The 16,081-nt window shown below is 35.4% G+C and overlaps 2 long non-coding RNA genes across 2 annotated transcripts; both read left to right on the top strand.

The window, feature by feature from the left end:
• Positions 1–1,541: 1,541 nt before the first annotated feature.
• LOC126879731 (uncharacterized) lies at positions 1,542–3,102 on the top strand. Its single transcript, XR_007696225.1, has 3 exons — positions 1,542–1,769; positions 1,870–2,124; positions 2,895–3,102. It is a non-coding gene; the product is annotated as an uncharacterized LOC126879731 (long non-coding RNA).
• A 13-nt stretch (positions 3,103–3,115) lies between these two features.
• On the top strand, positions 3,116–4,153 carry LOC126879737 (uncharacterized). The gene is made up of 2 exons (XR_007696230.1): positions 3,116–3,226; positions 3,567–4,153. It is a non-coding gene; the product is annotated as an uncharacterized LOC126879737 (long non-coding RNA).
• The last annotated feature ends 11,928 nt before the right edge of the window (positions 4,154–16,081 follow it).

The following is a 16,081-nucleotide window of genomic DNA, read 5'->3' on the forward strand; positions in this document are numbered from 1 at the left end:
TGGTAATCGTTAAGTTTATGGATTCAAGAAGTCTTAAATTAGATACATGTCAGATAATTATGCCATTATATTGCAACAGGTTCAAAATTAATTTTAAACTAATATTTTTTTACCAATAAATTAATTTTTTTAAAATGTCAAAATTCCTACAACAGCAATTATTGTTTACACTTCCAAAAAATAATCCATGATATTGACATCCTCAATCATTTTCAAGAAATAAGCATCTAGTACCTACTCACATGTACGGTTCCTAGCACATTTTACACCTTTTTCATAAAGAACTGTCGGGATCTTTTAAATCCTGTTTAAAGAAAAGACCAAAAAGCGAGCCACCTGACGGTTAAAGAATAGTAGGTAATGATGTATGACTTTTGTGCATGAAAATACCCTGCAGTGCGTAGTAATACCCAAATAATGGATATGTAGTAAATTTTTAGTCTATTATCCGTCCTTTGTTTGACCTGAGTGCATTGACGTACAATTATTGTAGTAAAGGGGTTGTATTGAATTATTGAATTGGGTACGTCGTTTCTATGAGGACGGAATTTCTGAAAATTTAAATGTAAATTGAATGAAAAATTTTTCTTGGTGAAGGGTATATTTATTTAAAAAGCTCATAAAAGGGCCACAAATATTAAAACAATTTTCGCTCTGTAAAAAGAGCATCATCAGTGTTATAAGAACATGCTAAGTTACCCAAAAATACTAAGGTTAAAACAAAAATAGACTAAATGTCTTAAATAAATGGATAAATTATAAAATCCAAAGGATGGATATAATCCTTATGGATATGGCCTTACGGCAACATATGTCTCCCACACGTGGTACGTGGGTTGCCAGGTGGTAATTAATTAGGTCATTACCTTAAATACGTGAAAGACAACTTAAATGGTGGAAAATTTAAATGTTAATCACTCTCATCATGTAGTATGTAGAGAATTCTCATCGGATGAATTTGAAGTGAACATAGATCGAAGACAAGGAGACCGGTTATTATAGGTGCTTCTTAACTTAGCCTAAAATGACCTAATCCATCTTCAACAATGAACATTAACGTCTGCCCTTATCTGATGATCTTACTGTTCTAAAGAAAACAAGAAAATAATTAAAAAATGTTATGAAATGATTAGAAAAGAAAACAACATATTATGACCTAGAAATAAATCAGAAAAAGTCAAAGTACACAGTGCCGGATTAAGAATATTGAGGCCCTTAGGCAAACCATGCTATAAGGCCTGGAGGCCCCTAAAGAAACCTGTGCCTTCTCCTTCTCCTTCCAAAACCTCGAATAACCTCTCCATCTCCGAGCGGTATTCCTTAGATAAGTGCCCAGGCAACCAAGTGACGTCAACAACGTCGAGGAAACGTCAGTATTTGGTGGAATATATACACGTAGTTGAACATTACGTCATATCGACGTCTTTTGTAGGTGATTTTAAATACGTAAGATTAATGACGTTAAAATACGTTTAAAAGACGTTTTCATTTCAGCCAGCCTAAGTCTGACGTCACAAAATTGGGAGGAAATTGGAGCTTAAAAGTTACAAAACTAGGGTTATGTTTGTATCATTGTTGTCGTTTGTCGTTTCATTTCATTGTTTGTTTGTCCTAGTATTTTGCCTTTTTTGGATTCATTTGGATTTTGTTGGCTGTTTTGTGTGTATTTTTTAATACTTCTGTTTGTCATTTGTAAATTTAATTTACCACAATGCAAAGTGATTATTTAAGGAAATTATTAATGGAAACTCCGCAGATGTTTTAGAAAGGTAGGCGAAACAATTTTTTATTTACTATTCATTTTTCCCTGATATTTATCAATAATGATGAATTTTGCAAGCAATAACATTATTTCTTTTCTTGTTTTAGATATTCATTGAAGCTGAAAATAATTGGAGATTTAGATCCATATACATACAATTCAGTCATCAGAATTGGATTTTACAGTGCATTCCATCAATTACTGTTATAATGCTATTATAGATAGACTGGTAGAGTCTCACAGTTACTGCTTTAAGCAGCAGATGAAAGCATACAAAAGCCTTCAGGCACATAAAAGCCTTCACAACTGGATTTGTTTTGAAACATTGATGTTTTGATGATTTCTATATTATTGTTGGAAAGGTAAGTCTTTATTTTATTTATTCACCATTAAGAAATATATGGATAACAGTATTAGTGTCTTTCGGATAAATGGGTTTTAAATATTAGATTTATTTACGTTTATATATCTGTATGAAACCAGACATATTGTCCTAATTTGTAAACTGTGTAACTCCATATTTCTCTGAAAATGAGTTATTACTGCCATTTATTTGAAAAAATCCCTACTCGTTTAAAAAAGGATGCACATGCATATTTTTACCAGAAGAGTAAATAGTGACATCTTCGTATACACTGTATCTCCCTTGCAGCAAATTTAGTACGAAAAATATGTATCTCCCCATTTTGTCATACCACACGATTGACCTCACTGTTTAGAAAGTGATATTTTCAAGAAAGAGTTGGTGGTAAATAATATCAATACACTCATTAAACAATATAGGTACAAATGTTAGTACCTATCTATAAAATATTCCATTTTAGCATTCTATCTTTTAAAATGGGAGATACATAGTATTCGCATTAGTCATATTTAGAGAAATAATTTTTTGTGCCTCTGTAAAATTTGGATAAATGGAGTTACACAGTTTACAGATTAGGTCGACGACATGTAATTGCTATGATAGAAAAGAGAATAATAAACAGTCATGATCGTTTGTTCTAAAATTATACCTATTATATGAATGTCTGATTTTAAAATATTCTCAATCATTGTAAAGAACGCAAATACTCGAATGAAAATAAATTTTTGTACTTGAAGCATTCCCACAAAGATAAAATATTTTTTTTAGGTGAAGCATTCCCAACAAGCTAATGCTAAACCGCTAGATGCTTCGGTGAATAGCCAGTTCCAATGGCATAGCAAATGCACATTGTATGTGTATGGCCAGTAATAGTGAAATTTGCAGCCATATTGCAGCAATCTTATTTGCAGCTGAGTATGCCCACAGCAAGACAGAAGAAGAAGAACCCAATGCATTTACAGATGTTACAGCTATGATGTACATTCTCTGGTGAAAAACTAATGAGTTTTCAAGCTGTTCGGTCAGAGTGCTTGTTGCGCTCTCTAAACGAACTGAAATATAAGACGGCTTAGGCTTCATGTTGCAGTGATATGAAAATGGTTAGTTATTTTTAATTATAATGTACTTCTTCATCATGAGTATTTATGTATAGGGCTTTTCATTCACAGTCATTTGTTTCGAGCTTCTGTCATGTGTCACATAATATTAATATTATATCTACGTCATACGTTATTGGTATATATCAATGATACACACCAAAGACATATGGCATAGATATATTAATATTATGTGACACATGACAGATGCTCGAAACAAATGACAGTCGATAAAAAGCCCTATTAGTCTTTTAAGTGTGTATTATCAGATATCACATGTAAATTGTTTTTATCATGTTAATTTGGTCATTACAGTCCCTTAATCAAGAAATATATTTTTCAGGTGTCTGTGGATCTTTTTGTATGCAAAAATTTGTAATAATTATTTGAAATCATTTTGAGGATTATTAGAGTATAGAAATATATGTGAGAACACATACTATTATAGTTTTGTCCTATTTTTTATCATTCAATAGTCTTCTTAAAATTTATAAATATAAAGCAGATAGTTTTCATTGAAATTCAATATATTGGGTCTTATTTGTATGTATTCATTTTTGACTAAAGGTACGATTCCGATAACGACTGCAGACAGCAACTGCAAACATCAGTTGCAGTTCTCGGCGTTATGGACGTTACTACTTTGCACTATTTATCTGTATGAGACTTATTCTGACATCTGACTGCAACTGCTGTCTGGCAGAACGTCAGTTGCTAATAATTATGCAAATTATTAGTGCAAAATAATGACGTCTGTCATGGTGACAACTGTAACTGCCATCTGCAGTCGTTGTCGGAATCGTACCTTTAAAGTGTGTGGTATAATTATAATAATTATATATATTATATAACTTAAATGGTTTAAACTTAAGTTTGTTATTACATTGTGACTTAAATGTTTAATTTGTTAATAAATGATTTATTAGTTTATATGTTGTTTCACTTTTGACACAGTAAATACTTATAATATAAAAAGTGAATATTCTATGTATGTTATATATGTTGCATTGAGGATATTATAATTCTATGCATTTTAACAAACCTTCCATTTGGTTTTACTTAAATGGAAAAATTGCAATACTAACAATGCCCATACGAATAATTGAATGGGCCTGCCGAATAACGTTGTAAGCGCCACATGGTTTGTTTTTGAGAAGTCAAAGAAAGAGTTTTAATGTATCCCGAAATAACCAAAGTACGTGCCTCCTAGCGGCGGGATACGGGCAACAATACATTGGCTTATAGGGCAGTCCTTACAGTAGGGATCCTGGCCTATACAGAAAAATGCAGGCGGGTGTGGGGTAATACTGCACTTTGGTTGCATTGGTGGTGTATTGGCTAAACGTGCAGGGCAGGGTATGGTGCTGATAGAAAAGGCATTCAGGCATCAAATATCCAAAAATCTTTTCAGGCCATAATAATGAAAAGACCTTCTCCAAACGCAATAAAAACTTATACTGAAATGATGGCATCTCCTGAGGTAAAATGTTCCGGAAGTAAAATGAGCCTCCGTTCGGATCTCCGGGTGAGGACTATCTCAGGGGGAACACCATTACAGGTTAGAAAAATCAGGATAGGGTCTTGGAATCTTGGTAGTCTTACAGGTAAGAGTCTGGAGTTAGTGGATGCGCTCAAACGAAGAAGAGTCCAAATTGCTTGTATTCAAGAAACTAGGTGGAAAGGACAAAGGGCGAAAGAACTAGGTGAAGGATACAAATTGTGGTATGTAGGGAGTAGTAACACTAGAAATGGAGTTGGTATAATTGCTGATAGTGAAATGAAAGATAACGTAGTAGAAGTTGTAAGAACGAGTGATAGAATGATTTCAGTGAAATTTGTAATTGATAAAGAGGTATTGAATGTTGTGTGTGTGTATGCTCCCCAAACAGGTCTGGGTGAGAATGAAAGAAGAGCTTTCTATGATCAATTAGGAGACGTACTGAGTGATATTCCAGCAGAAGAGAAGGTTATAATAGGAGGTGATTTCAATGCACATGTGGGCCAAACCAAGACAGGATATGAAACAATACATGGGGGATTAGGCTTTGGAACTAGAAATGAAGCTGGAGATGACATGCTTGAATTAGCAACAGCATTGGATATGGTGATTGTTAACACATTCTTTAAAAAGAGAGAAACTCAACTTATTACCTACAAAAGTGGACAACATCAATCCCAAATAGACTACTTCATGATAAGGAAAGAAGACATACGTGAATGCAAGGACTGCAAGGTAATAGTGAGTGAGACAGTAAGCCAACAACATAAGCTGCTTGTTCTGGACATCGAAGTAAAAAGCGAAACTAAACAAAAATATCGGAGAGGACCACAAAAAATCAAGTGGTGGCTGCTGAAAGATGAGAAAGAAGGTCTATTCAGGAGAAGAATAGTAGAAAAAATATGTTGGAACATGAAAGGAAGCCCTAATACAATTTGGAGAAAAATGGCCAGTAGTATTAGAGAGACTGCTATTGAAATACTTGGGAAAACGTCAGGAAAAAAGTTCGAGGATAAAGAGACTTGGTGGTGGTCAAACGAAGTACAAGGAAAAATAAAAGAGAAGAGAAAATTATATAAAAAGTGGCAAGAAACCAGATCCGACACAGATCTTCAAAACTATATGGTGGCGAAAAAGGAAGCGAAAGTAGCAGTAGCAAAAGCCAAAGCAGAAGCGTATTCAAACCTATACGATCAACTTGATACCAGGGAAGGCGAAACGAAGATATATAAAATAGCCAAACAGAGAGCAAAGAAAGCAAAAGATTTTAATCAGATTAGATGTATCCGAGATGAAAATAATAAAATACTAGTTCACGAAAGGGAAGTCAAAAAGAGATGGAGAAAGTACTTTGACAGCTTATTAAATGAAGAATTTGACAGACAGCCTGTAGAGTCAACGGAGACAGTAGCAGCAATGGTCACCAAAATAACCAACGAGGAAGTGGCTCAAGCGCTTCAAAAAATAAAGAAAGGAAAAGCGGTAGGACCAGATGATATTCCTGGGGAAGTATGGAGAGCATTGGGAGAGACAGGAACAAGATGGCTAGCAGGTCTATTTAATAGAATTATGGAAGTCGGACAAATGCCAGACGAATGGAGAAGCAGTATACTGGTACCTGTTTACAAAAACAAGGGAGATATACAACAATGTACAAACTACAGGGCTATAAAACTGCTTAGCCACACCATGAAAATATGGGAAAGAGTAATTGACAGACGGATACGTGAAGAGACCGAAATATCCGAGAATCAATTTGGCTTTATGCAGGGTAGATCAACAACAGATGCAATTTTCATTATAAGGCAGTTGATGGAAAAATACAGGAGTAAAGAAACAAGCGCTCATATGGTATTCATTGATCTTGAGAAAGCATATGATAGAGTTCCTCGAGAGATTCTGTGGTGGGCACTCAATACGAAAGGAGTCCCTGGTGAATATGTAAAGATTGTGAGGGATATGTATGAGGGAGTTACGACTAGTGTTAGGACAGGTGTGGGAGAGACTGATAAATTTCATGTGAAAGTAGGATTGCACCAAGGCTCGGTGCTTAGTCCGTATTTATTCTCATTAGTTTTGGACCAGATAACAGCGAAACTACAGGGTAACATTCCATGGTGCTTAATGTATGCTGATGATGTCGTGTTAGTAGGAAATAGTGAAAGAGACTTAGAACAAAAACTGGAACAGTGGAGACATGCTCTGGAGGAAAAAGGTTTAAAAGTTAGTAGGACAAAAACAGAGTATTTGGAATGTTCATTTAAAGATGGAGCTACTACAAATAAAATGGTATCTTTGGATGGTGAAATGATTGTGAAAAGCAATAGTTTTAAGTACCTAGGATCGGTATTACAGAGTAATGGAGAAATAGATGGAGATGCATGCAGTAGAATTAGGGCTGGATGGATGAAGTGGAAAGAAGCGAGTGGTGTGTTGTGTGACAGAAAAATTCCAATGAAGCTGAAGGGAAAATTCTATAAAACAGCCATAAGACCGGCTATGATGTACGGAACTGAATGTTGGGCAGTGAAAAAGAAAGAGGAACAACGAATGCATGTGGCGGAAATGAGAATGCTTAGATGGATGAGTGGAGTGACAAAGAAGGATAAAATTAGAAATGAGTATATTAGAGGAAGTCTAGGTGTGGCACCAATTGATGCCAAAATGAGAGAGCATAGGTTAAGATGGTTTGGTCATGTTCAACGTCGAGACGTTAATCACCCAATACGAAGAATAGCTGAAGTGCAGATTCCTGGAAGGAGTAGGAGAGGAAGACCAAAGAAGACCTGGGGGGAGACGATAAGGCAGGACATGTTGGTAAAGGGGATTAACATTGATATGACCCAAGACAGAAGTGGGTGGAGAAATGCAATTAGGGAAGCCGACCCCGCATAGGGATAAGGCAAAGAGAATGATGATGATGAAAGAAAGAGTTTTAATATTGTGCTGATGGTGAGTTTATACATTTTAAGGGTTAGTAATACAGTTTTTAAATACAAAATACAAACTGTATTACTCACCTTTAAAATGTATAAACTCACCATTATCACAATATAAAACTTTTTCTTTGACTTCTCAAAAACAAACCATGTGGTGGACCCATTCAATTATTGTGTATTTCTAAAACCATAAAATGAAAATTAAATCTAAAAAACGAGGCAAAATCGACGTAAAAACTACGTTTTTCATATCACGTATTTAAAATGTGATAAAAATGACGTGATTTATGGTGGGACATATTCACGTGATCTTCGACGTCGAAAAAACGTGATAAACTGACGTCGTTTGGTGATAATAATGACGTTTTTTCAACGTTTTTTAAACGTTATTTGGTTGCCTGGGTGGATAATTCTATCTAGTGCTGCTTGGTTTTTTAAGGACTAGATTGTGGCAAATGGGATTGTTTAATCGAGTTTCATTTAAGCATTTGATCATAACTTCTCAACAGTGGGCAGAGGCTGAAAAACAGTTGTACACGGACTGAACAAACCCAAAATACGATATTGCTCCAACGCAACTTTCAGTAGCACTTACTCCAACAAAATTAAGTGAGTGTGCGGCACAAGGAATGTAAATTGCAAGTTTGTTAATTTTAGATAAATGAGCCTGGAGACTATCGTATTTGTCTGACATGTTTGCTGCATTGTCGTATGATTGTCCTCTCATGTCGTTTTAACATCAGTGCCACAGTCGTTTAAAAAGATTAAAACAGCAGAAGAAAGATTTTCTCCACTATGGCTACTTATGGGTAGGAATGTGAGAAAACACTCATGCATTTTACCATCAGGTGAACTAACATAATAATAGTTAACTGGTCAATATGAGACAAACCAGATGTTGAAATGACACTTAAGGAGTAGTATTCGGCTTCCTTAATTTCTTCAACTATTGTTTTCAAAACCTGTTTTCTCATTACTTATATTACTTCTTCACAGATCTTTGAAAATAAATAAGGTTTTCCAGTACCCTTATTGCCATACCTAAATGACAGCTTAAAAAAGATCGTACTCTACAAGTAGCCTTAAAATGCCTAAATAGTTCCTATTATTTTGTGAACCAAGGATCTCTGTATGACCTCTAAACGCTAATCCTCGGGAAGATAGAAACTTAACCACAGAGACTACTCTTTTCAGAACTTGTCTCCAGTAATCTCGTTCTTGATTAAATTGAATTTCCAAAGAGCTGTCAATTCGACCATAAAGGCGCTGCATAAGTGTTTTTACACATGATCGGTGAGCTTGACTTTCATCATGTGACTTCATTCTATGAGAAGTATTTTTCCAATCCAAATATACTGTTGTAAAGTAACCAAACTAAGAAGAAATAAGAGGCTAAATGATCAATTCCTCAATGAAACTAGAGCGAAAGGCTTGGGTAGTGGAGGAGAAGGTAGGGAGGGGGCGCTGTCTCATTTGTTCCTTTTGCTCTTACTATTTTTCTAAGAAATCACGCAGACAGCAGACTGATAGGTAGTACTGTTTCTTCTACCAAACTGCATTCATTGGTGACTTATTCTCACAACATAGGATTTCTATGTAAACAAAAGTATGCATTGTAATGTAGTTTTATACGTCCACCATCACTTTTACAGTATTGCGCTATATTTGAATTTTTCAACATATGATTTATAGGTTTTATTGAATTCTTATTATTATTTTTTTTGGGCCCTGCGAGGCCGAGGCCGAGGCCCCTAGGCAACTGCCTACTTTGCCCAATGGTTAATCCGGCACTAAAAGTACATGATACTCGGAAATCCAGAGCAAAAAGAAGAGGGGAAGTTTACTTTCATATCCAATGAAGCAAAGGAATATAATTTAAAGATAAAGCGCTGAGAGTGGTTCATTTTACGTAACTGAGGGTTACTATAGACGAGAAAGGTTAGGAAGAATAGAAACTAAATGCCAGACTGGCAAAGGGAAATAAAAAGATGGTAAGCCCGATGAAATCCAAATATTTATCGAGAAAAACAAAGCTAAGAATATATTATACGATATTAGGGCCCACAGTGACGTAACGTAGCGAAGTATGGACATTGAAAAAAGAATATATGTATACGGAGAAATTGGAAAGATGGGAAAGAAAAATGCTCAGAGCTATGTATGGAGCAAAAACACGGTGAAGGTACAAAGGGTAAGATGGATGGGACACGTGCTGAGAATAAAATGGAAGAGGGAGGATGCCAAAGATGATCCTAAAACAAGGCGGAATCATCAAAAGAAGGGAAGAAAGGTCCAGACAACGATGATTTGACAGCGTACAGGAAGATCTCAGTAATGAGGGAATTGTTGCTTGTGAAGAAAGAACAACAAACGGGAATAACTGGAGGGGATTAATAGGTAAGTCAATTTAGTAGGCAAGGGGCATGATTGCACAAGAATTGTAATATATAAGAATTCTAGTTCTATAAATTCTATATTTCAGTCGAAGCAACTAATTTTTTTAATAAACCGGGTTCAAAAGATTTCATTGTATACTCAGTCCAAAATCCTTTTTTCAGTGCGTCACAGATTATCGAATTCTCCCTAACGCATTACAGTTGGAAGCGACAGAAAAACGTACCTCTGTGATTAGTATACATTGAACTTAAAAATTATGCATTCCTTGACGGGTATTTGCATATTAAAACGGATTTATACTTATTTAGATGTATAATTGGTTGTCGATTACATTCTAAATAGATAACCAATCAATGAGGCGGGTAAGATAATTTGACACAAAACATAATCGATCATATTATGGTAAAATGACAATTGTTATTTCTAGGTTAGAAATATATCAACTACGTAAATGTAAATATTTTTCGGGCATTGTATAGTGAAATTTGATATTATATTTATTTAATTTTACATATTCTGGCAAATATTTGTATAAATATTGATCTTTATATAAATATAAATATTCTGACGACTGTTAGTGTTAGATTTAACTAAAGTCTCATGTAATGATTTGCGACATTCTTAAAATTCTATATGACGTCAAAATTAATGATGCACGAAAAAAAGGGTTTGGGACGGAGTATATCATATTATGTCCAGTTTTGAATTATTTTTGGAAAACTTCTGGTCACAACTTTTCAACCGGATAAGACATTAAATCCGGAACCTTATATTTGAACTCGTCTTTTTAATTCTTCTAGTTCATTATCTAATCTAAACGATAAATATATGTCACTTCCAGTTGTAACTCCAGAACCGGAAGTCCCAAATAAAAATGATCATTATACATCATACAAGTATTCTTGTATGACTTCTTATTTTTCTTTATCTTCCATAATAACGGAGATGTGATTACGGACGGACGGACAGACGGACGTGGATAATTCAACGTTTTCACCTTTCTTTAATGATCTAGAATGGGTGAAAACAAAACCTAGAAAAAGGTAAGGATATTTTAGAAAAAAATATCTAATTAAAAGAAGAATTATCAAAAATCAATCAAATTTAAACTCAAACAAACGCTACATATCCCTACCATATATTAATGTATTCTTCAAGCAAACATGTCGAAAATGTTTGCAAAATATGATATCCGTTGGCAGTGGCGTAGCTAGAGTGGGGCGGAGGGGGCGCTCCGCCCCGGGTGTCACCCGTTCGGGGGTGACACCCGAAAGACCCGATCGCAAAAGAATGAGATCGAAAAGATCACAAAAGAATCAAAATACAATTCGATATTATTTTGTGAACATACGAAACCGAGAAAAGTTGAGGCCAAAGTGGCATTTCTTGGATTTTTTCCGTTAAAAGGAAAAAAGCAGCTGAAAGTTGCGAAATTCTCAAGAAGCTTGAAATTGATGGTTTAAATTATTATGAAGTGCCGTTCACCGGATAAGATAATGCAGCTGTTATGAGCGGGGCACATTAATGAATACAAGCTATTATTAAAGCAAGGAGGCAATTTTCGTTGGATGTATTGATCATTTAATTCATTTATGTGGCCAGCACTCTTTTGCACAAAATACAATTTGTGTAAATTTTTTCGGAACTGTAGAGGCAATTTTTTTTTCTGCTACCACTAGCTGCTGGGAAGTGCTTATTAAACACAGCAAAGCATCTGTTACTTGACTGTCCACAATGCGTTGAAGTGCTGACTGTGCTGCAATTAAAGTACTGGCAGAACATTTTGATAATTTTGTTGCTGCAATTGACGAATTATATCATCAATAAGAAAATTTAGACACCAGAGGTGCTGCACATAACCATATGCCCGATGTGTGTAATTTCACATTTCTTTGTTATATTTTCTTTTGGAATGATGTACTAAGAGAAATAAATTTGTGTCAGATTGAATTGCAAAGTATAAAGGCATAACCGTTGATCAATCATCCACCAAAATAGGTACAGTTTATATTAAAGAAAAGGTGGTCATATTATAGCTGAAGGAATAGATATTCTTCTTTCTTCTTCTTCTTTATGTGCCGTCTTCTACCGAAGGTTGGCGACCATCAAACGATAGGTTTCTCTGTTTTGTGCCTCATGAATTATGTTCGCAGCTTCTGGTATTTGAAACCATTCTCTCAAGTTTCTCAGCCAGGATTTCTTCTTTCTGCCCAAACCTCTTCTACCTTTAATCTTGCCTTCCACGATAAGCTGTAGCAGACTGTAGTTATCATTACGGAACACATGGCCCAGGTATGACGCTTTCCTCCTTTTAACAGTTGTTAACAATTCCACCTCTTCACCCATTCGTCTCAATACCTCTGTGTTGGCCACTTTGTCTGTCCAAGATATTCTCAGTATGCGTCGATACAGCCACATTTCTAGAGCCGCTAACTTCTTTATAGTTGCTGCTGTTAACGTCCACCCTTCTACTCCGTAAAGTAGCGTAGAGAGTACGTAGCATTTCGTGGCGCGCCATCGGAGGTTAACGCTTAGGTTGCGGTTGCTTAAGAGCTTTCTCATTTTTATGAATTTGGATCTTGCTATTTCAATTCGGATCCTAATCTCTTCGTCTGGGTCCCACTTATCATTTACTGTATATCCCAGACATTTAAATCGGTGTACTCTTTCATACGTTCGGCTTCAATATTCAGGTCGATATGTTGAATGTTCTTTTTACTGATCACCATAAATTTAGTTTTCTTTCTATTGATCTTCAGTCCAAATCGGTTGCCAGTTGTATTAACTCTATTTAGCATCATCTGTAAATCTTCGATGTTATCGGCCAGTATAACAGTATCATCTGCATATCGAAAATTACTTATTGGTACGCCATTAATCTTGATGCCCTCATTGTACTCTTCCAGTGCCTCTAGAAATATTTGTTCCGTGTACAGGTTGAAAATCAGTGGCGAAAGAATACAGCCCTGTCTAACCCCTCTAGAAATGGTTATGTTTTCACTCACCATATGTCCATTCTTTATGTGGGCTGTTTGATTCCAATATAGATTTTTTATAATCTGCAAGTCCTGAAAGATGTAATAGTTCTATGAGTTTGTCATGTTTGATAGTATCGAATGCTTTCTCATAGTCGATAAAACATGCGTAAACAGCTTTCTGTTGATCCAGGCATTTTTGAATCAAGACTTGTATTGCAAATCTGGGCTCTCGAGTTCCAAAACCGCATCTAAAACCGAACTGTGTTTCACTTATGCTGTGTTCTAATTTTGCTCGTATTCTGGAATGGATAATACGCAAGAATACTTTAAGGGTCTGAGTCATTAAACTTATAAGGCGATATTCTCTACACGTCTTAGAATTGGATTTCTTGGGAAGGGGTACAAATGTAGATTTCAACTAGTCCGATGGAATTTGACCAGTATCGTATATCGTATTAAACAGTTCCAATACTACATTTATGTTGTTCTCGTTAAAAACTTTTAAAAATTCGACTAGTATTTCATCGCATCCTGTTGCTTTCCCATCTTTTGTTTGATCTATAGCTTTTATCACCTCACTTTTCAATATTTTTGGTCCATTCAGATCAAGAGTGTTCATAGAAATATGACGATAATCCGTAAACAAATCTTTTATGTAAATTGCCCAAGTCTGTAACTGTTCTTTTTTATCTCAATAAGTTTGTTGTTCTCGTCTATTAACTTACCAAACTGTTTTTTCTTGTAAGTAGAAGTAAACTCCTTGATTTTTTTATGCATGTTAAAACTATCGTGTCTTCGTTCTAGCGCGTCTATCTCTTGACATTCTTCTTGTAACCATTTCTCTTTGGATTCTTTTATCTTTCTGCTGACAGTTCTATCCAGTTCTTTATATTGTTCGGGATTATTCTTATTTTCCCTCCTTCTGTCCATGAGGTGTAATATTTGATCTGTCATCCATTCGTTCTTCTTCTTCCGCTCGTAGTCACCAATTACTTCTTTCGCACCGTTGCATATAGCGTCCCTTAAGTTGATCCAGTCTTTCATAATCATCAGTATTGGTTGTTAAAGCAACATTACTATTAATGCTATTTGTAAGCTTGACTTTTTTCTCGGGATTTCTAAGTTGATCCATATCTAATCTTTTGTTATTCTGTTTCTGGATTAAGGTTTTTAGTCTGACTCGTAATTGGGCTACAAGAGGATTATGATCAGAGTTTATATCAGCTCCAGGATATGTTTTGGCTGATATTATTGCGTTACGAAATCGTTTGTTAATTATTATGAAGTCTATCTGATTTCTAACGATGTACCCAGACTTGTCCTGTGGTGGCCTCCAAGTGTACAGTCTTCTTAACGGTAACTCAAACCAAGTATTAGTGATAATTAAGTTTTTCTCCTGGCAAAACTGTATTAGTCGATCATCTCGTTCATTTCTTGTTCCCAACCCATACTTGCCAACTACGTCACTGACTTCGCCTTTTCCTATTTTGGAGTTAAAATCTCCCATTACCATGGTTATGTCTTGTTTCTTTAGGTTTTTTTATAGAATAGAATTTTTTTATAGAATAGATATTGCCACGGAAAAATATGAGGACGACGACATTCCTACCAAAAAACGAATTCAGGACTCGCACTTCGAGTCGAACTTCAATATAATTTGATCTATTCAATATTTACCTTGAAACCAGATCAACGTCCATTCATGACGTGGCTTCATTGTTCGAGTTTATGCAGACACACTTTGCTTTTTACGAACAGTGAACAGTTCAAATTAGATGTTTCAACATTTTGTGACTTTTACCATGAGGAGGGAGGTATCAGAAGCAGACCTCCTGCTAGAAATACCAAGTCTCAGAAGACATTTACAAGCGGCCAATATTACAACCTCTAAATGGTTAGCTGTAGATTTTTAAAACATTCATTGTGGAATGGAATTTCATGGCATCCCTCCCAAACTTATTGGTCGCATTAAAATTGTTTATGACCATTTTTGTAATGGTTGCTTCATGGGAGAGAAATTTTAGTAAATTTAAATTAATCAAGAATTACTTGCGACCAACAATGGCACAAACAAGGCCAAATAACCTTGATTTATTAACTGTGACTCTTAATTTTTTTCATTATTCAAAAGATTCAAAACGTCTATTGGATTTTCTTTGATTTTAACAATCTCTATTTTTTGGATTTGGGGTGATACCATCGATTACCGCCCCGGGTGTCACCCATGCTAGCTACGCCACTGTCCGTTGGATATAAACCGTTTGAAGCATTCGGACAATATTCTTCAAAATTTAAAACTGAACGTAGTGTATGAATGAGGTTCCAAAAAATGTCTTCTACGTATCATTGAGCTGCCATAATGTTCCCACTGACGAAGAATGGGTGTGATCTAGAACTATGAGCCATGGCACTCGACACCATAACATGAACAGTGCGATGCAATTGATACAAAACAACAATACTATAAAAATTTCTAATTGTTCATAAAATAAATTGGTTCAATATTTATTAAAAGATTGGTACACTTTTTGATTTTTCTCTACGCCCTTGAAAAATCGCCTACTCACTTGAAGCTAGTGCATTGTCCTTTTGGCAAGTGTCTATAGGGTGGCCCTCTCCATACTGGCACTCGATTTCTGAATGAACTTACTCGAAAATAGAAAAAACACACACAAAAGCTTATTGTAATCCACTATTTTGAAAAAGCTTTATTCACAGAATCGTGGCAACAGGAAGTGGCTTATTATTGACTATTTAAAAGACTCCAAGTTATCGTATTCACAATCATGAGTGTAGGTACCTTTTAGTTAGGTACGCTGAAAAGAACGTAGAATGTGTGAGTGCCATGTCAAAAAGCGGTAATCCTAAAAAGCTATAATCTTTTGAATTATATTACTGAAATAAATATTTTACAAGTATTTTGCAGCGAGCAACAATCATTGTAGAACACATACATATACCTATACCGGGTAGTTAATCGTCAAACGGACAATAGGAAACTCAATGGAAAATTCAATATTGTTGAATCCTTGCTTCCCTAATTATT

Source organism: Diabrotica virgifera, chromosome 2 (assembly GCF_917563875.1).
Source record: "Diabrotica virgifera virgifera chromosome 2, PGI_DIABVI_V3a".
Classification (NCBI taxonomy): Eukaryota; Metazoa; Arthropoda; class Insecta; order Coleoptera; family Chrysomelidae; genus Diabrotica; species Diabrotica virgifera.